The 21,106-nt window shown below is 43.4% G+C and overlaps 1 protein-coding gene across 2 annotated transcripts in view; it reads right to left on the minus strand.

Annotated features, from left to right (window-relative positions):
• NFYC (nuclear transcription factor Y subunit gamma) overlaps positions 1–21,106 on the minus strand; it is a 74,452-nt gene that overhangs the window by 47,223 nt on the left and 6,123 nt on the right. The window contains exon 1 of one of the 2 annotated variants that reach the window (XM_073571839.1): positions 1,578–1,710. The exons of the other annotated variant lie outside the window; for it this stretch is intronic. The gene's annotated coding sequence lies outside the window, so the exon portion shown is untranslated. Of the gene's footprint in view, positions 1–1,577; positions 1,711–21,106 lie in introns of those variants that run through there. 2 annotated transcript variants of the gene reach the window in all.

The following is a 21,106-nucleotide window of genomic DNA, read 5'->3' on the forward strand; positions in this document are numbered from 1 at the left end:
AGATCATCCATCTGACCACTTGGATGTCTGATCCCCCACAAACTTGCTAGTTTGTGATTCCTCCCCCAGCAATATTATGCTTGTTGTGCTAGACAAACAGCCATTGAAAAGCCTACGTTCAGTAGATTTAGGCAAAAATTAAACAAGGAGTCCTAATGTTTGATTTATCCTTTCCTCCAGCTGCGGTTCCTCGGCTATCATCCATCATGTGTATCCCACACAGTTGTCTGTTTCTGCACCCCCATGACAATTCAGTAGGATTTAAATGCTATTTGAACCATTGTAAAAACTTGAGCTCTATCCATCTTTCCAGGAGGCCTTTATTGGTGCCTCCAACCATCTCAAAGTTTGTAGTTACAACATACATATTTGCTAATGAAGTCTTACCATTCCGTATGCGGCCTTTCCAACTCATTAATGTTCTCATCAACCAAAATGCTCCACATTTTACCCCTAGAGGTAGAGGTCACAACCACGCCATCATCATCTACAGCACAACATGTCTATTAGTGGACTTCTACACATTAGTATTTCTAAACGGCACCTGAAAGGTCTGGACAGAAAGGTGGAGCATTTTTATATATATAATATTTAATGTATGACCTTGCTTTTACCAGATTTCTACAGAATTGCGCAAATATGCATTTTAATTAAAGGTTTGTTACTTTTCGGGCACTTAAAAGCGCAACACAAAAGTTTGCCCTTGATTCTCCAAACTCTAAAGCAGCAGCATTTCAAGGTCATACTAAGTGAAACACGCCCAACATGGAGAAGAGCAAGAGAATTACACAAGAGCCATAATTATACACTCCAAGCATCATGGTAGTGTCTGCACGCATGTGTCAATCCCCTACATAAAAGGGCAGGATGAATCCCCCAACCCTGGCGAGTAGAGGACTCTCCCGCTGTCTGCGCAGGAATGTGTGCTTGCACATCATACATGCCAATGACCTTCATACCTTAGGCGAGCGCCTCTCTACTGTACACAAACCTCCGGCAACAACTACGAGGCTTGCCTGACTAGCTCAAATCTTGGGTCGCCATGTGCAAGAATGTGCAGTGTCTGGTGACTGTTATGGAGACAAGGTATGCAAACAGAGCGCCTACCTGCAAGGGACAAGGGCAAGCGGAGGGGGGAGAACAAATACCCTTCAACCAGCAAAATAAGTGATGGATTCATTGCAGGGACTGCAAGCACTTCTAGCTGAGAAACAATGAAGGGTAGAATATAAAGTTATGGGGCCAGGGGAATTCATAGTAACAGCTGTTCTTAGTAGGGACTAAACAATGAGCTAACATACTGGTGGCATGACTGTGTCAAAATAGTATAACCTTTCTCCCTCTATGGTGTGTGTGTGTATATATGGATATATACATTCTACACCAAGAGCACTGCCTCTTCTAACTACATATCAATGAGAAGAGGAGGAATCCACGCCGCGGCACAGTACAAGAGGTGCAGCAGAAGGTATGCCTGGAATGTAAGGGGCCATTTTCCTAGACAGTACAAACTTGAATCCCCCCCATAAAGACAAATAAAAGACTCAGCTTTACTAAGATCGAAAAAGGTCACTTACCACAGCGACCAGGAGCAGTTCAGGAAATTCACATCTCAGGAGGCCACAGCAGAGCACTTACATTTTTCCCCTTCTGCTTCACTCTCACTAGCCCTCCCCCCTCTCGGGAAAGAGGAAAAAAAAAAAAAAAAAAGACACAGAAGAAAGGACAAAGGCATGAGGACATGCAGAGAAGAGACAGTGCACTCTCCATCCCAAAGCCAAGCACAGTCTGCTCCCTTTGCAAACTCCTCGCCATTTTTCTTTGTCTTTCAGCTGACCCCTGTCTAAAGGAAAAACTCCCAAGTCTCCAATGAAAAATCCTGCAGCCTCCTTCCACTTTAACAGTCAAAGGCATTCAATCTAACTTGCTACATGACACCAACACCCGCCTCTGCTCCGATCCCATTGGCTCCAGCTTGTTATTGCAGGGCACTGCTCGGCCGCCATTGGTGGCCGCCGGCATCAATCTGCTCTACTGTAACACTTCCTGTTTAAAGTTACCTTGAGACAAGCAGGGGTCAGACCAAGTGACTTTAAGAACGAAGTACATTCACTAAAATCTGGGTGACATTCAATGCAGCATTGTTCTCCGCCACTCACCCTCAGACACGGCTGCTGCCAGCTTCCTCCACGCTACAGCCTAACAACTAAAACACACAAGGGAACATGCCTTTGTGTGAATATTGTATTCTAAAAGCCTAAACTCTGCAAACACAACAAGACAAAAACGAGAAGGCAAACTGAATGAAGTAAAATGAGAGGAGCAAGAAGTCGTCAAAGAAATAGTGCTTAAATGGAAAGTGCAGACGTCACATTCCTTTTCTATATAGTGGTGCAGAACAGAAAATGCTGTAGATAAGCCCCGAAAGGCAGTGGCCGCATCTTATAGCAGAAAAACGAGGTGACAGGTTCCCTTTAAATAGGCTGGGAAGGGACCATGGATATTGGACCCTTCCCAGACTAATAACATCAGCCCTCAGCTGTCTCAGAGACTGCACATCCATAAGATGTGCCAGTTCTGGCCCTTAGCCTCAGCTCATCCCGATTGTCCTTGTGTGGTGGCAATCGGGGTAATGCTTTTGGGGTTGATGTCAGCTGTGTAATGTCTTCTGACATCAAGCACGGGGGTTAGTAATGGAGAGATGTCTGCCAGACATCCCATTTACTATCCTCGTAGTCAAAAGAAAGAACCAAAAAAAAAAATACTGTAGCTGTAAAAAAAAAAAAAAAAAAAAAAACACTCCGACAATTACTCATTTAAAAAAAAAAAAATCACTTCTGTGAAAATCACTGACAGCCAGCAAGAGAATTGAATAACCAAACTCTGATGAAAATCTGATCCCACACCATGATGAATATCAAAGACTGTGGCCAGAAAAAACACAACAGAATGTTTTTGATGCTTTTTTGTTCCCATCTCATTTTAATCTCAATGGGGAAAATGGTGAAAGCATTAACAATCAGTGTTAAGTGAGGATATTCAGAAGGTGCTAATCAGTATCAAGCCGGAAAGAGCCCAGACCAAAGCATACCAACAGGCCACCTAAGTCCAGGGCAGAGGCCTGCAGCAGAGCCAGCTATGCTTCCAATACCTGCCCAGGTGTCAGTGTAGCAAAGGACGGCTCAAATACCAAGACGACAAGGTGCTTTACCCCTCGGTTACACTTACACAACGGTGCTGGAGAGAAAAAGCATAGCTCTCACTGGATCCAGTCATGAATGGAGCCATGACATAATGAATGGCAATAGCGGGATGAACAAGAGCTCGTGGGATAACGCTGCTCCGGAGCAATAGGAAAAGCTGCAGATGTGGACCTTCCCCAATCGTTTGTATAGGAGGGGAGAACCATCTCTCCTTCTCATATGAGGGACATTTAAAATGTGAATTCCTTAGGTCAGTCACATTATGCGTTCAAGATTGAACAGACATTAAACAGCTTGTTGATAAACCAACTGGGGTCTCACTTTCCATAGTAAAGATGTTGAGCTCATGCTGCTACAGCAAGACTTAACACAGGCTGGCACTTTCACACATGCCTGCAAAGAACATTTCATGCTTAAGAAACCTCAAGGAGTAAAACAGAATAATACCGAGCAATGATCGGAGAAGTTAGAGGACAAATAAGCAGGCCTTCGATGGAGAGAGACACTCAGTCCAATGTGCATGTGTAGCAGCCACATTTTTTCTTGGAATCTTACTCTGAAGATGATCAAAAAAAAAAAAAAAAAAAGTAGAAAAACTCATGACAAAGTGACCAAACATCACTATTACGCAAACCAGACTGCCTACAATAATTTTGATGTGCAATTTGTCCTGAGTACTCCGATACCCCATATGTGGGAGAAATCTACTGTTTGGGCTCACGGCAGGGCTCGGAAGAGAAGGAGCGCCATTTGACGTTTTGAATGTGAAAAATGCTAGAATAATTAGCGGATGCCATGTTGCGTTTGGAGAGCCCCTGATGTGCCTAAACAGTGGAAAGCCCCAACAAGTGACACCATTTTGGAAACTAGACCCCTTATGTAACTTATCTAGATTTGTATTGAGCACCTTGAACCCCCAGGTGCTTCACAAAAGTTTGTAACGTTAAGCTGTGAAAATTAAAAAAAAAAAAAATTTTGTATTTTCACAAGAAAATGGAGCCCAAAGTTTGTTGTGTAATTTCTCCTGAGTTCACCGATACCCATATGTGGTGAAAAACTTCTATTGAGGCACATTGCAAAGCTCTGAGGGGAAATAGCGCCATATTACAGTGCAGCTTTTGCTGCACTTGTTTGAGGGTATGTGCACACGTTGCAGATTAGGCTGCAGAATTTTCTGCCAAGAATCCCCATCTCTTGGCAGAAAACTCGGGGAAAAACGCTTGCGGTTTTCTATCGAGAGAGAATTTGTATGTGCCAGACTGGAAAACACTGCTGCAGATACGCAAAAACAATTGACATGCTGCAGAAAAAAAAAAACGCACCATGTGCACAGCGAATCTTAATTTAACATTCATTGTGCACTACACTGCAGATCTGGTGCAATTCCGCGAGTCCAAAAACGCTGCGGATCCGCATCAAAATCAGCAACGTGTGCACATACTCTGAGGGTGTCATGTTACATTGACAGGGCCCCCTGAGGTGCCAGAACAGCATAACCCCCCATAAGTGACCCCATATTAGCAATTAAACCTCTCAATGAATTCATCTAGGGGTGCAGATGTGTCAAACTTTTGTACCATTGAGCAGTGAAGAAAAAATAATTTACATTTTTACCACCAAGAGTGTGTGCTAGCCCCACATTTTACATTTTCACACTGGGAAATGGGTAAAAATAGCACCAAAATTTGTCCCAAAATTTCTGCTGAATGTAGAAATACCCCATATGTTGATGTAGAGTACTACTTTGCCATATGGAGAAACTCGGGAGGAATGGAGCGCCATTTGCCTCCTGGAGCTCAGATTTTCCTAGAATAGTTGAGGACTCCATATACAGAGCCCGTAAGTGCTAGAAGAGCTGAACATCCTTCAAGTAACCCCATTTTGGAAATTATACCCCTTTGGAAATTTATCTACAGATGCAGTGACTATTTTGATTCTATGGGCGTTTTCCAGAAACAGGCAGCAATGGATGATGCTGAGTAAAAGTTGCAAACTGCCATTGTAGTAACCAGTGCGTTGTAGTCACCACTATGTTATGCCCAGCTCATGCTTCTGGAAACACGCACCTGTAAGTTAGGCAGACTCTCATGGCTTCAGAAAATGCCAAACGTGGACGCATTATATTTTTTAGGCCCACTGGGGCTCAGAGGGGAGGGGGGCATTAGGATTTTGTAGCACAGAATTTCTTTTGGTGGGTGATGAACCATTTCCCTTATCCAGAGCCTTTGTGCTACCGGTAATGTGAAAGCCCTCTATATTTCGGTTAACAGATGACAGATCTGAGTGGGGGCTTGTTTGTTTTTTTTTTGTGGATTGAGTGAAAGCCTTTATTGGGAACATTTTACATAACGTTTGGGATTACATTTATCCGGCACTCTACGCTGAGCACTTACTTTGGGGTTTCCACATAAATCTGAGTGATGCGATTCAGATGAAACCCCCAATGGATCCATTCACTCTAATGAGGCAGCAGAGAAAGGCTGAGTTCACAGGTGGCTTTTTTTTCGCGTTTCCGCGGCGGTATTAACCGCGCGATTTTGCAGCGAAAAATAAGCATCCCATGCATTCCTATGGGATGCCGCAATGCTGTGTTAATGCTGCGGTTTTTACCGCGGCGGAATTGCTTTGCGGTAAAAAACGCAGCATGCTCATTAATTTTGCGGAATAGCGGCGATCCCGCACCCATAGGAATGCATTGTTCTGCTTACTTTCCACATGTGTCTGTGCACACCATGCGAAAAGCAAGCAGAACAATTGCGGATGGTACCCACGGTCCAGAGGAGAGGAGACTGTCCTCTGGGCTTTGGGTACCATATCCCTGTAAAAAATAGAATTTAAAATAAAAAATATTGTTATTCTCACCTTCCGACGTCCTGCGCAGCCTTCCCGCCTCTCTCCACGCTCCCGTTCGCAGTAAGCCTTTGCGAAAATGCCCGCGATGGCGTCCGTTCTCGCGAGATCGCAAAGTCTCACGGTCATCGCGAACTACCGCGAGACGTCGCGATCCCGCGAGAACGGACGTCATCGCGGGCATTTTCGCAAAGGCTTACTGGGAACGGGAGCGTGGAGAGAGGCGGGAAGGCTGCGCGGGACGTCGGAAGGTAAGAATAATACCATTTTTATTTTATTATTTTTTACATTTTATCTTTTACTACTGATGCTGCATAGGCGGCCTCAGTAGTAAAAAGTTGGTCACACTTGTCAAACACTATGTATGACGAGTGTGACCAACCTGTCAATCAGTTCTCCAAGCGATGCTACAGATCGCTTGGTAAACACTAGCATTTTGCAAGTCAATTACGCTTGCAAAATGCCAGTTTATCCGTGGGAAAATCGTGGGAATTTAAAATGCGATTTTCCCGCGGAATGGAATTCCAGAACTCTCGTGGTAATTTCCGCGAGAGTTCCGCTACGTGTGAACCCAGCCTTACTCTGGACTCCGTCTGGCCTCTGTTCCATGGTGTCCTTTTCAGAAATCCACAAAACTGTGGCTGACAGCACGTTTCTGCAATCCTAAAAAGATGGACACAGCCAAATTACAGGTCAGACAACGTCCACAGTGCCTCCATCTGCCTCATTATAGGGAATCGTCAGCAAGAGGTTCTGTCTAAATCACGTATTTCAGAGATATACACGGAAACCCCGCTGTAAGCGCTCAGCGCAAGAGGAGTGTGCGCTGAGCTTTACTGCGATCTTTGGAAGGCAGAATAAAAAAAAAATAAATAAATAAAAAAAACTCAACAGGATGTGAATAATTAGTTGTATTTTTTATGCCGTTCCTCGTGCAGTATAAGTAATTAGGTGACTTTATTCTCCCGGTCGGTGTGATTACAGCGATACCAGATTTATATCTGATTTTTGTGTTTGGCTGCTGTCACACACTAAGGGTGGTTTCACACTAGCGTTTTATCACACAGCGCATCGTGCACTATCGGGCGCACGCGCAATGATCCCCTATCTGTATGTAACATGGTGGTCGCAGGGTCTTGCGATTGCACGCGCTCATCGTTTAGTGTGCGCTGCGCATTTTCCAGGTGTGCGCCCAGACGCGCCGTACGCTACATGTTGCATTTTTTGTTCCGCCTACATCGTAAAAATCGCGCGCGCACGTGTGCGCCCAAAAATAGCATTACAGTCTATGGGGTCGCTTGGATGCGCGCACGTCCGCGCTTTGAGTAAACAATGTCTAGACAGTGGTTTTAACCTCCCCCTAAAAAAGCAACATTATTTGGGAGGATAGTCACATGGTTTGGTGTAATAAAAAGTAAAGGATGCCAGTGCATCAACAAGATGTTGATAACGGTCATACAGGTACACCTGGCGAGTTGATAATACTATTGGGAGTGTAAAAAGACACAATGCACTCAGTACAGGTATCAAAACATTGTTTTATTAACCCAACAACAAGAAAACTTTTTTACACCATTTGATCTTGCCATTCCACCCGGCCTACATCCGAGATGAAGTAGGCTGCAAATTGGTCCCTCATTTGGCCAACTTCAACCGATGACCTGAGAGGGTGCTGAGTAAATTCAGGCAATGGGTGATGAGCAACATCAAGATCTAAGTTTGGATGCTCTCTAGCCAAGACAAAATTATGTAGAACCACACAGGCCTTCACCAGCTCATCCACTGTTTCCAGTTTCAGATTAATGGCTGTGGCGAGAATGCGCCATCTGGATACAAGAATACCGAAGGCACACTCAACGGTTCTTCTGGCCCTGGTCAGCCTGTAATTAAAAATTCTTTTTGTGTGGTCCAAGTCCCGGCTGGAGTAGGGCTTGAGCAGGTTTGGCACATCTAGAATGCTTCATCCCCAACAAATACAAAGGGCTGTGGCGGAGCTTCGGTGTTGGGAAGAGGCCTCCCAAAATTAAATTGGTTGCCATACAATCTCCGGCCCATGTCCGAGTTCTTAAAGGCCTGGGAGTCATTTCCATGGCCAAATGCCCCAATGTCTACTGCTACAAACATACAGTCTGCATCTGAAATGGTCATGAGTACTGTAGAAAAGTACTTTTTATAGTTGTACTGCGATCCAGTTCATTTGGGCTTGAAAATCCGGATGTGTTTCCCATCAACCGCTCCCAAACAGTTGGGGAAATTGCATACTATCCAGAATTTTTTGGCGATTTCCAACCACTTTTCTGCTGTGGGCAGGGGCATGAATTCTGGACAGAGAACATTTCACAAAGCCTGGCAGGTGTCCGCATCTATTCCCGACAACGTGGAGATTCCAATACGGTACTGGAAGTGGGGTGAAGAGAGTGTTTCTCCAGTTGCCAGGAATCTGGGAAACAAAGAAAAAACAAATATTACTTCTGTATATGGATTTTAAAAACACCAACAATAAAAAGTTTATAAAAATACATCTGCAGCCTTTTGTTCATTACATGCCATAAAAAAAAAAAAAAAAAAAAAAAAACAGCTTTTTGTTAAATACATGGCAGAACAATAATTCTGCCAGATTTGTAATAGTACATGTCACAACAAAGAAAATTTTGCAGGCATTGGTTTTGCAATACTACGTACCGTAACGTAACCAGTAGCTGTTCCTCAGGAGTAATCGCACGCCGGAGCTGCGAGTCCTGTCTCCGGATGGCTTCTTGGACCCGACCAAGCAAATCGTTAAAGCTTTGTTGGGACATCCGGGTATAATCTGTAAATTTCTTTGGGTTTGCCTGTAGCTCACTGTAGAGGGTGTGGTATGCTCCACGGCTCTCCCGGAGTTCAATAATGGGATGTATCCACAAACGCCGCCGCTGCCTCTCTCTCTCTCCCCCCCCTCTGTTCATGGCAAGCAACTGCATAAGCCTGAGCCGTCCTGATGTCCAGATCCAAGTCAAAGTAAAAACTCTTCCAGCATAGATCCATGCTTCACAAGGCAAATGTAAGCAAATGTGAAGAATTCAGCTGTAAACAGGGTCTATATAAAGAATTTCCATAAGACACGCCCACTGATGTCCCATTGGTGGAGCGTGTTGCAAGAATTTTTCAAGGATTTTTTCTCCTGTGAAGTGACACCATTGCGCATAAAAAATGCAAATGCATGAAAAAACGCTGCGATTTTTTGTCGTAATGCGCACAATGCTGCTACAAAAAAAGCGCAGCGTTTACATGCGCTTTTGACATGCGTTTCATGTGCACTCGATACACTGCGCAAAAAGGCGCAAGTGTGAAAGTAGCCTTTTTTTCATTGCGAAAACTAGTTTTTGCGTCACCATATTTTGAGAGCTATAATTTTTCATATTTCGGCTGAGTCATGTGAGGGCTTGTTTTTTGCGGGACAAGCCTTCGTTTCTATTGGTATCATTTTCAGGCACATGACATTTTTTGATCATTTTCTATTCCGATTTTTGGGAGACAAACACCAGCAATTCGGGAATTTTTTTTTTTTTTGCTTTTTTATACGATTCTGCGAGTGGTAAAATTGATAAGCAGCTTTATTCTTCAGGTCAGTACAATTACAGCGATACGTCATTTATATGTTTTAGCGCTTTTACACAATCTATATTTCTTGATCTGACAGGCAGGGAAGGAGGCATGCCGGCGCCTGCTCTCAGCAGGTGCTCACAAGCCACCTTCACTGCAGGACCCGGAAGGACCCCACGGCCATCTTGGAGCCGGTGGTTTCCATGGAGACCATCAGGACATCAAGCTGTCCTGATGGAAGGGTGCTGGGACCCCCTCCCTGCGCGATGCTGTCACTACTGACAGCGGCATCTAAGGGGTGAAATGCCCACGATCGGTGCGAGCACGGATCATGGGCGTTGCTGCGGAGTATCAGCTGTTACATACAGCTGATACCCGCATGCGATCGCCACAGCGCCGTATTAGTACGGCGACTGACACAAACGCACCTCTCGCAGAGCAGTACTAGAACGGCACATGTTGAAGGGGTTACATTAAATGTTCCTGTGCTGAGATAATCTTACAAATATGCCCCTGCTGTGTACAGATAATGGATGCGTCTGACCGTACCACAACTCCTGGGCAATGGATGAAGCAAAAGATACATTACAGCAGGGATCAAAGCTGCATAGAAGCGGTCACACTTGGGAGAGCCAGTCCGTGCATTGCGATCCAATCTCGCTCCGATTTGTACGGCCATCTGACTATTCTAATTTTGTGCGATGCACCTGTACACTGCCATCTCTGTACAGAGCAGCTCAGCACAATGTGGACAAGATAGATACAAGACTATAGGAATCTGATAAAATGTGTTATGTACAAGTGACTCACGTCTTCATATCCACGGACTGGAAACCGGTGGGTTCAATTAGGTAGTCTACAGCCATGACACAAAAGATATGGACTATTCCGATAATATATAAAACAGGCTGTCATTGCAGGAACGGTACGTAGACATGTTAAGTAGTTGCTGCATCAAAAACATGTCTCTTGGCAGGAAAACGCTGCATGAAATAAAGCACACATTTCATGCATTTTTTTTCTACAATTGAGGAAGTTTTTCCCCTATCAAATATAATGAACCATTTCATATGGAAACAAATTTAAAGAGGTTGTCCCATGAACAACGTACATTTTAAATAATAGTTCTTAGCATATTGGAACACTATAATGTTATGCAAGAACAGTAAAGAGCACATTGTCCAATACAGAAAGGAGTATGATACCAACAAAAATGCCCTCCAAAAATCGCATGACACCCCACGGGGTCATTCCATGGTAACTTACGTTACAATAAGGTAACGTAAGTTACCATCAGCTTTGTAACGCAAGTTACTACATTGTGTTTTAACGCAAGTTACCAAGTAATAACACTGTAGTTTGTATTTAATTTGTATTCTTGAAAAATCATACTGTGTTGAAATCTACTGAGAATAGTTTAATGTACAATATACATTCACTATTTTTTGTGCCTGCCTTCAAAGAACAGTCTGTAGCTATTATTAACTCAGTTTTAGGCTTGTGCATGTAACATAAGTTACCATGGAATGACCACACGGTGAGTTCCCCCAGAGTACCCTCTTCATGCAAGGTACGATAACCCAAGTGTACTCCCCAACCCCAGCTTCAACCCACCAGGCAAAGCATGATGACCCCATCACAGTTATATTCAACTGTAATCCCCACACAGCTACACAGTATAATGGACCCCACAAAGTCCTCCATAAAGTATAATGGGCCCTTCACTGGCTCCCATACCGTAAAACGGCCCCGCCTGACTTCGCAGGCCAAATATACTCACCTTGTGGGGCCAGAGGTTGACAAATGTGATAGAGAGAATGTCCTGCCAGGTCTCCATTGCCCCCCATCCCCATATAGGATGTGGTGCCAATGTTCAATCCTCCAAACAGAAAGTGGATGTGTCCAATGTTTTTGGTGGAAAAACCACTTTCAAAGAGACAATGTACAATCAGTTTGTACATGAGTTGGATGCACTGCTTCTGGCATCAAAAAGACATTACAGATTGTGGCTGGCTATGGCAAATCACAAAAGCATGGAAGCTGCAGGCTCTCTTTATTCACAAGATGCTAATTTATGCTGACAGTCTGCAAGACTGCCCTGCAGCCTGATACATAGCCAGAAGACAACATATTCCCTCTTCTGCCCACTCTCAGAAGGTACTACTACTGTATCTCTCATATCAGAAGCAACCATTTCCCCTGCAGCCCAGAACAAGATGAAACAGAGCAGTGATGGGTAAAGCATTGAAGGCTTCAAGACAATGTTTCGTAAATGTAGTCGTCATTTCCAAGAAAAATGCCGCTGTTTAGTTTGAATTACAACCATTAATCCCCTGGACAAAGTGTTCAGATAAGTGGTCCTGTATATTGGGTTCTGAGGTCTGGACCCCTTTTTGGGCCTGACGAGTCATGTGCACTGATGGCACGAGCCATGTTCACACTGATGGCCTGGCCAGAGTAGCCATCAGCGTCCCTCAGAGGTGACATCAGCATAGACAACAGGAATGCCAGCGCCTTGTGTAGTGCAGATCTTTAGCCACTTGGGGATTAATCGCCCCGGAGTAAACTACGGTTGTGTGGAGCTCTATAAATTAAGTGGATGAGAATGTAACACTCCGCCACCCTGTCTGGTTGATAGAATGTCCTATAGAGATCGGGTTGTTCTGACGGGGCAACTATCAAAGGGCTCAGAGAGATCTACATTACAGGATTTATTCGCTTTGTTTCTGTGTTACACTAAAAGCTAACATTACTGTACTGTTCATGATCCTTGCTTCAGAGTTGTAACCTATTATATTGCAAAAAAATGCTGGCGGTGTGAATTCAAGGGAGTGTCAACAGTTTTGACGCTGCAAAAGTCCTGGCAGCAGTAGACAGGGGGTAAGAGAGGTGTACAGATCTGTATGAGAAAATTATGCTTTATTCCAACACAATTTTACCAAGTACCATTTATGCGGACTAATGCAGAGAGCCGGAAGCAATACAGTCCGAAGAAGTATTCCAGCTCCACTCCTGCAACTGAGGGCAGCAGGCATCACAATTACCGTAACAATTCCTACCAAGTCATAAATGTGAGTGGCAGGTATTGTTCACCTGTCCTCTTCATAAGGACCGATGCACAAAACCTATTGATCCTACACATGATCCTGAAACTATCACTGGATACTTTACAGTTTTCACTCCCCTCCTGTTGCAGACGTGAGTAGAGCAGGAATTCCCCTTCAACAGGGCTCCATAACTACTCCCCTTGGCTTTTTAATGGCAGCTCTAATGGGCACATAACTTAAAGAGGCTTCCACTACTTTTACATTCATAGTCTATCCTCTGGCCAGGGACCGCCATCGGCACCCCCTATCAGCAGTTAGCGGTGTCGGCAGCCGGAAGCACTCACTTTCCAAGCTGCTAAATCTACTCATAGCAGCTGCTGCAGGGTACTACACATAGGAGGCGGATGTGCAGTTCCAAACCCATCTCACTACAAGTAGACAGAGAAGCTCAGCAAGTGATTTCTTCTGGCCGGCGGCCACCAACACTGATAACAGCTGATGGGAGGAGGTGCCAGGTGTCGGACCCTGGTTCAAATCGGATTTCTCCAAAACTATAACGGATCTCTACAATCAAGGTAAGCATTTAATATGCATGAAAGTACCTTTAGGCTATGTGCACACGTTCGGAAATGCGGAAATTTCCGCAACTCCCGCCGCGGGTAAACCGCATGCGGAATTCACATGCATTTTCCCACTAAACACAAGAATTTTTGCAACCGTATTTAGCTTGCAGAATGCTTGTGCTTTCCAAGTGATTTGAAGCATTGCTTGGAAAGGTGATTGACATATTGGTCACACTCGTCAATCATAGTGCTTGACAAGTGTGACCAACATTTTACTATTGATGCTGCTTATGCCTATGTAGCATCAATAGTAAAAGATAGAATGTTAAAAATAAAAAAAAATCGTGATATTCTCACCTTCCGGCATCCCGCGCAGCGTCCCCAGGGCCTCAGCGATGCTCCCGTTCCCAGCGATGCCTTGCGACTAAGACCTTTGATGACGTAGCGGTCTTGCAATACTGTAGCGGTCTTGCGAGACCGCTACGTCATCACAGGTCCTTGCCGCAAGGCATTACTGGGAACGGGAGTTGGCGGGAGCATCGGCAAGGCTGCGCGGGACGCCGGAAGGCGAGTATAACCCGATTTTTTATTTTAATTTTTTTTTTTTTTTAACAGGGATATGGTACCCAGGGCCTGCAGGACAGTCTCCTCTGCTCCACACCGTGGGTACCATCTGCACATGTTCCGCTCACTTTGCGCATGGTGGGCATAGCCACATGCGGAAAGTGGATCAATGCATTCCTATGGGTGCGGAATCGCCGCGATTCCGCAAAAAGAATGAGCATGCTGCGTTTTTTCCGCTATGCGATTCCGCCGCGGAAAAAAACGCAGCATTAGCACAGCATGTGCGGAATGCCATAGGAATGCATGGGGTTCGTTCTGTACATGTTTTCGAGGCGAAAAACACGGCAAAAACGCATACAATCTGTAACGTGGGTACACAGCCTAAGGTACTCAAAACCAACTTCAGGAAGCTTGTTAACCCTTCAGATGCTTCACAGGAATGAAGGGAATGTGGAAGAAAAAAAAAACAAATATTTACCTTTCTCTAAGATTTTCCTTTAGGCCCAATTTTTTTTTTACAAGGGTAACAGGAGAAAATGGACTATACATTTTGTTTTGCAATTACTCCTCAACATGGCGATACCGAATATGTGGGGGAAATCTACTGTTTGGGCTCACGGCAGGGCTCGGAAGGGAAGGGGCGCCATTTCACTTTTTGAATGAAAATATGCTGGAATAACTAGCGATTGCCATGTTGCATTTGAAGAGCGCCTGATGTACCCAAACAGTGTAAACCCCCAACAAGTGACACCATTTTGGAAACTAGACCCCCTCAAGGAATTTATCTAGATGTCTGGTGAGCACCTTGAACTTCCAGGGGCTTTACAGAATTTTATAATACTGAGCCGTCAAAATAAAAAAAATTTTTTTTTTTTTTTAACCACAAAAATGATATTGTAGTCCCCGCTTTATTTTCATAAGGGTAGCAAGAAAAAAAATGGACCCCAAAGTTTGTTGTGCAATTTCTCCTGAGTATGCCAAGCACGGCAGGGCATGAAAGGCAAGGAGAGCCATATTACAGTGCAGGGTTTGCTGCATTGGTTTGAGGGGGCCATGTCACATTGGCAGAGCCCCTGAGGTGCTAGAACAGCAGAAACCCCCGTAAGTGACCCCATTTTACAAACTACACCTCTCAGTGAGTTCATCTAGGGGTGCAGTGATCATAGTGACACCACAAGTATGTCACAGAATTTGATACCATTGGGCAGTGAAGAAAATATAATTACATTTTTACCACAAAAAAAAGTTTTAGCCCCAGATTTTACATTTTCACCCTGGGAAATGGGTAAAAATGGTGACAAAATGTGTTACACAATTTCTTCTGAACTTGGCAATACCCCATATGTGGCTGTACAGTATTGCTTAGCCACACGGCAAGACTCTGGAGGGACGGAGCGCTATTTGACTCTTGGAGAACAAATTAGTTTCCAGACAATATAAAGAGCCTCTAAATGCCAGAAAAGCAAAATCTGGAAATTACACCCCTTTAGGAATTCATCTACACGTGTAGGTGATGATTTTGACTCCTTAAATGTTTTCCAGAAACAAGCAGCAGTGGACGTTGCTGAGTGAAAAATGCAAACTGCCATTGTAGTGACCAGTACATTATGCCCAGCTCATGCTTCTGGATACATGCACCCATAAATTAGGCGGGCTCTCATTACTACAGAAATGCCAAACATGTGTTTGATATATATGGCTCAGTACACTGTGGGGCTCAGAATTTCTTTTGACAGGTGAGAAGCCATTTCGCTTTTCCAGAGCCTTTGTGCTACCAGTAACGTGGAAGCCCCCTATATTTCCGTTAACAGATGACAGGCCTGGGTGGGACTTTCTTTTTTGAATGAGTTGAAGCTTTTATTGGGAACATTTTACATAACGTTTGGGATCACATTTTTCCAATGCTTCACGCTGAATACTTACTTTGGAGTTTTTATCTAAATCTCTGAGTGACGTGACAGATGAAACCCCCAATCCATTCACTATAATGAGGTAGCAGAGCTACTCTGGACTCCGTGTGGCCTCTGTTCAGCGGTGTCCTTTTCAGAGGTGAACAAAACTGGCTGACTACGCTTTTATGCATGACTAAAAAGACGGACACCACCGGATCACAGGTCTTACGTCATCCACAGTGTCTCCATCTGCCTCATTATAGGGAATCTTCAGCCAGAGACTCTGTCTGAATCACGTATGTCAGATCTACAGTACAGACCAAAAGTTTGGACACACCTTCTCATTCAAAGAGTTTTCTTTATTTTCATGACTATGAAAATTGTAGATTCACTCTGAAGACATCAAAACTATGAATTGACACATGTGGAATTATATAATTAACAAAAAAGTGTGAAACAACTGAAAATATGTCTTATATTCTAGGTTCTTCAAAGTAGCCACCTTTTGCTTTGATTACTGCTTTGCACACTCTTGGCATTCTCTTAATAAGCTTCAAGAGGTAGTCACCGGAAATGGTTTTCCAACACTTGTTGGCCCTTTTGCCTTCACTCTCCGGTTCAGCTCACCCCAAACCATCTCGATTGGGTTCAGGTCTGGTGACTGTGGAGGCCAGGTCATCTGGCGTAGCACCCAATCACTCTCCTTCTTGGTCAAACAGCCCTTACACAGCCTGGAGGTGTTTGGGGTCATTGTCCTGTTGAAAAATAAATGATGGTCCAACTAAACGCAAACCGGATGGAATAGCATGCCGCTGCAAGATGCTGGTTCAGTATGCCTTCAATTTTGAATAAATCACCACCACACCACCTCCTCCATGCTACACGGTGGGAACCATGCATGTAGAGTCCATCCGTTCACCTTTTCTGCGTCGCACAAAGACACAGTGGTTGGAACCAAAGATGCCAAATTTGGACTCATCAGACCAAAGCACAGATTTCCACTGGTCTAATGTGCATTCCTTGTGTTCTTTAGCCCAAACAAGTCTCTTCTGCTTGTTGCCTGTCCTTAGCAGTGGTTTCCTAGCAGCTATTTTACCATGAAGGCCTGCTGCACAAAGTCTCCTCTTAACAGTTGTAGAGATGTGTCTGCTGCTAGAACTCTGTTTGGCATTGACCTGGTCTCTATTCTGAGCTGCTGTTAACCTGCGATTTCTGAGGCTGGTGACTCAGATGAACATATCCTCCGCAGCAGAGGTGACTCTTGGTCTTCCTTTCCTGGGCCGGTCCTCGTGTGAGCCAGTTTCTTTGTAGCACTTGATGGTTGTTGCCACTGCACTTGAGGACACTTTCAAAGTTTTCCCAATTTTTCAGACTGACTGACCTCCATTTCTTAAAGTAATGATGGCCACTCGTTTTTCTTTACTTAGAATTTGTATTATGGCAAGAAAAAAAAAAAAAAGCTAACAGCCTATTCAGTAGGACTATCAGCTGTGTATCCACCAGACTTCTGCACAACACAACTGATGGTCCCAACCCCATTTATAAGGCAAGAAATCCCACTTATTAAACCTGACAGGGCACACCTGTGAAGTGAAAACCATTTCCGGTGACTACCTCTTGAAGCTCATCAAGAGAATGCCAAGAGTGTGCAAAGCAGTAATCAAAGCAAAAGGTGGCTACTTTGAAGAACTTAGAATATAAGACATATTTTCAGTTGTTTCACACTTTTTTGTTAATTATATAATTCCACATGTGTTAATTCATAGTTTTGACGCCTTCAGAGTGAATCTACAATTTTCACAGTCATGAAAACTCTGAATGAGGTGTGTCCAAACTTTTGTTCTGTACTATATACGGAAACCCAGGTGTAAGTGCTCATCGAAGAGCGCAGGATAAATGTGCGCCGGGCCTTACTGCGATCTTTGAGAGGTAAAGTAAAAAAAAATTACCAGCATGTGTAGAATTTTTTTTATTTTTTACGCTGCTCCTTGTGCGGCATAAGTGATTAGGTGACTATTCTTCGGGTCGGTGCGATTACAGTGATACCAGATTTATATCGGGTATTTATGTTTGGCTTCTGTCACACACTAAAAGATGCTTTTTACTGCAAAAACGTGGCATCACTATATTTTGAGAGCTATAAATTTTTTCATATTTTGGCCGACAGTCATGTGACGGCTTGTTTTTTGCGGGTTGAGCTGACATTTTTATTGGTACCATTTTCGGGCACATGAAAATTTTTGATTGCTTTCTATTCCGATTTTTGGGAGACAGAATGATCAAACACCAGGAATCCAGGAAGTTGTTTTTTTTTTTTTTAATGATGTTCCATGTGTAGTAAAATTAATAAAGGCAGCTTTATTCTTCCGGTCAGTACAATTACAATGATACCACATTTAAATTTTATTTTTACGTTTTGCCACTTTTTCACAATAAAAACTATTTTACAGAAAAAAAATTATTTTTGCATCACTTTATTCTAAAAGCTATAACATTTTTATTTTTCCATTGTTGAAGCTGTATTGCAGCTTGTTTTTTACGGGACAAGATGACGTTTTCATCGCTACCATTTTTATTCTGATACGACTTTTTGATCACGTTTTATTCTTTTTGTGTGGCGTCATGATGAAAAAAACAAAGGTTTTCGCTATTTATTTTTTATTTTTTTTTTTACGGTGTGCACCAAAGGAGTGAACAAGTGTGAGAGTTTTATAGGTTGGCTCGTTCCATACGCGGCGATACCAAAGGTGTACTTTTTTGTATATATATATATATATATATATATATATATATATATATATTTAATATTTTTTCTTCTTAGTTATTTTGTGGATTTTAAAACTTTTTTGAAAAAAGTTTTTTTTACTTAATCCCTGTATGGGACTTCAAATTTTATTTGTCTGAGCACTGGTTTCTTACAATACAATACATATGTATTGCATTGTAAGAGACCTGTCAGTGTTGCATAGGCAGATCGCTTGTTAGGCCTGTTTCACACTTCAGTTTTCTGGCGTCAGTCAAAATTCCATCATAAGCAGAAAAAAACGGATCCGACGGATGTGCCTGGCGCATCCGTCTTTTTTCCCCATAGACTTGTATTAGTAACGGATGGCCTTCCTTTTCATCCGTCATGCTACGGATACGTCATAAAATAGCTGTCCGTCGGCTAGAAAAAACGTCCTGAGGAACGTTTGTCTGCGTCAAAAAGACGGACAGTGATGGATCCGTCGCTGTCCGTTATCTGGTTGAATGGACGCCTATGGGCGACGGATCCGTCACCATCCGTCATATGACGGAATTCGTCGCTGGATTCCGTTTTTTCACACTGAGCATGCCCAGAACAATTTCTTTTCATTTAATTTAACCCCAAAAGCCATTGTGTCACTGAAAAAATTCTCTCCTTTCCAGAGTTGTGTTCCCTTAAATTTCATACACTGGCTGCTACAACGAATCCGTCAAAAAACCGGATGCAGTGCATCAGTTTTTTGCAGTCTACAGCGGATGCGTTTTTTAAACACTTTGACGAATTTTGACTGACGCCAGAAAACTGAAGTGTGAAACAGGCCTTAGGCTCAGGCCCTTTAGATGAATTTAATTTTTTTTCTCTTCAGCAAAATGGCGCCAGCGCTTGTGCAGTAACATTTATTGGATCGCAATAGTTGCTACCGCTCAGGAACCAACACCATTTTAATTAAGATCATATTTTTTCTCTCCACACAATACTATAAGACTGAATCATAAATGAATATGCACATTGGCCATTGTATCATGCTACATGATACAGATTAAACAACAACCACAAGACGGATTTCATCACCCCAGGTACTTTAATCAGTATAATGCGCCGACCTGACACTGTCTGTAGGTTACTGTGCACAATCCTGCTGACAGCCTTAAAGGGAACCTATTTTCACACAAGTCTAAAAAACAAAACTGAATTTCATCCATGAAACTTAAAATAATCTTACATCATCCGTATGCAACTAGTTTATGAAATAGCAGTAGTTAAAAACCTCTCCAGACGCCTGTGCACTGCAGGACTCTGCTCTGCCCTCAACAGAACAGAGCAGTGCGCTTGCACCGCAGCCATTACAGGACGGGAGAAGAGGACGGCATCGTATGAAGATGGGAGGCGTTGGACCGGACTGCCACGCCGACCGGACCGCCCACCTCGGTGAGTATAATATAATGTGTTTTTCTTCTGTTTCAGGTTACATCGGAGGCTTATCTACAGCATTACAGAATGCTGTAGATAAGCCCCCGATGTCTATGCCGGCAGCTGCAAGCCAAAAAAAAAAAAAAAAAAAAAGGTGACAGATTCCCTTTGAGGCTGAGTGCAGACGGAGTTTTGAGCCCTGCGGATTTTTCCGTGCAGAATGGAAGAAAACCGCAGGTCAAATGACCTGCATTTTTCCTGCGGATTTCTTCCATTTTTCACGCGGTTTTCATGCGGTTTTCCATTGCGGTCTTCCCCCTGCGGATTTGGTGACAGGGGAGATAGAAAACCGCACAAAAGAAGTAACATGCTGCGGATTTTGTACCGCAGGAAAACCGCGCGGAAAAATCCGCAGCGTCTACACAGCGTTTTTTTTTTTTCATTCATTTTAAAAGTACTGTACATCACAATGCGGATATGCAACGTTTCTGCGCGGTAAAATCCGCTGCGGAAACGCTGCAAATCTGCATCGTGTGCACATGGCCTAAGGGTATGTGCACACGTAGTTTTTAGTCTCTGCGGATTTTGTAGAGGAAATCCGCAGGACAAAGTGCTGCGGTTTTTCTGCGGTTTTGCCCTGCGGTTTTACACCTCATAATGGATGAGGTGTAAAACCGCAGTGTTTCTGCACCAAACAATTGACATGCTGCGGATTGTAAACCGCAGCAAAACCGCGTGGAAAAAAACGCAGCATATGCACAGCTTTTTTTTATTTCCATAGGAAATAAAGGTACTGTACAACGCAGCAAAATCTGCTGCGTTTCTGCAGAGCCAAAAACGCTGCGGAAACGCAGCAGAATCCGCAGCGTGTGCACATACCCTAAGTACTCAACTGGCTGTCACTAAGGGGTTAATGACCAGGCCAATTTTTACAATTCTGACCACCGTCATTTTATAAGGTTGTAACTCTGGAACGCTTCAACGGATCCCACTGATTAGGAGACTGTTTTTTCATGACACATTGTACTTCATGTTTGTGATAAAACTTCTTTGATATAACTTGCGTTTATTTATGAAAAAAAAAAAACAGAAATTTGGCAAAAAATTGAGACTTTTGCAATTTTCAAACTTTTCATTTTTATACACTTCAGAGAGTGGTGTCACACAAAATAGTTAATAAATAACATTTCCCACATGTCTACTTTACATCAGCACAATTTAAGAAACAATTTTTTGTTAGGACGTTATA

The sequence above is a fragment of the Dendrobates tinctorius genome, unplaced genomic scaffold (genome assembly GCF_039654945.1).
Source record: "Dendrobates tinctorius isolate UK_male_01 unplaced genomic scaffold, ASM3965494v1 ptg000007l, whole genome shotgun sequence".
Taxonomy (NCBI): Eukaryota; Metazoa; Chordata; class Amphibia; order Anura; family Dendrobatidae; genus Dendrobates; species Dendrobates tinctorius.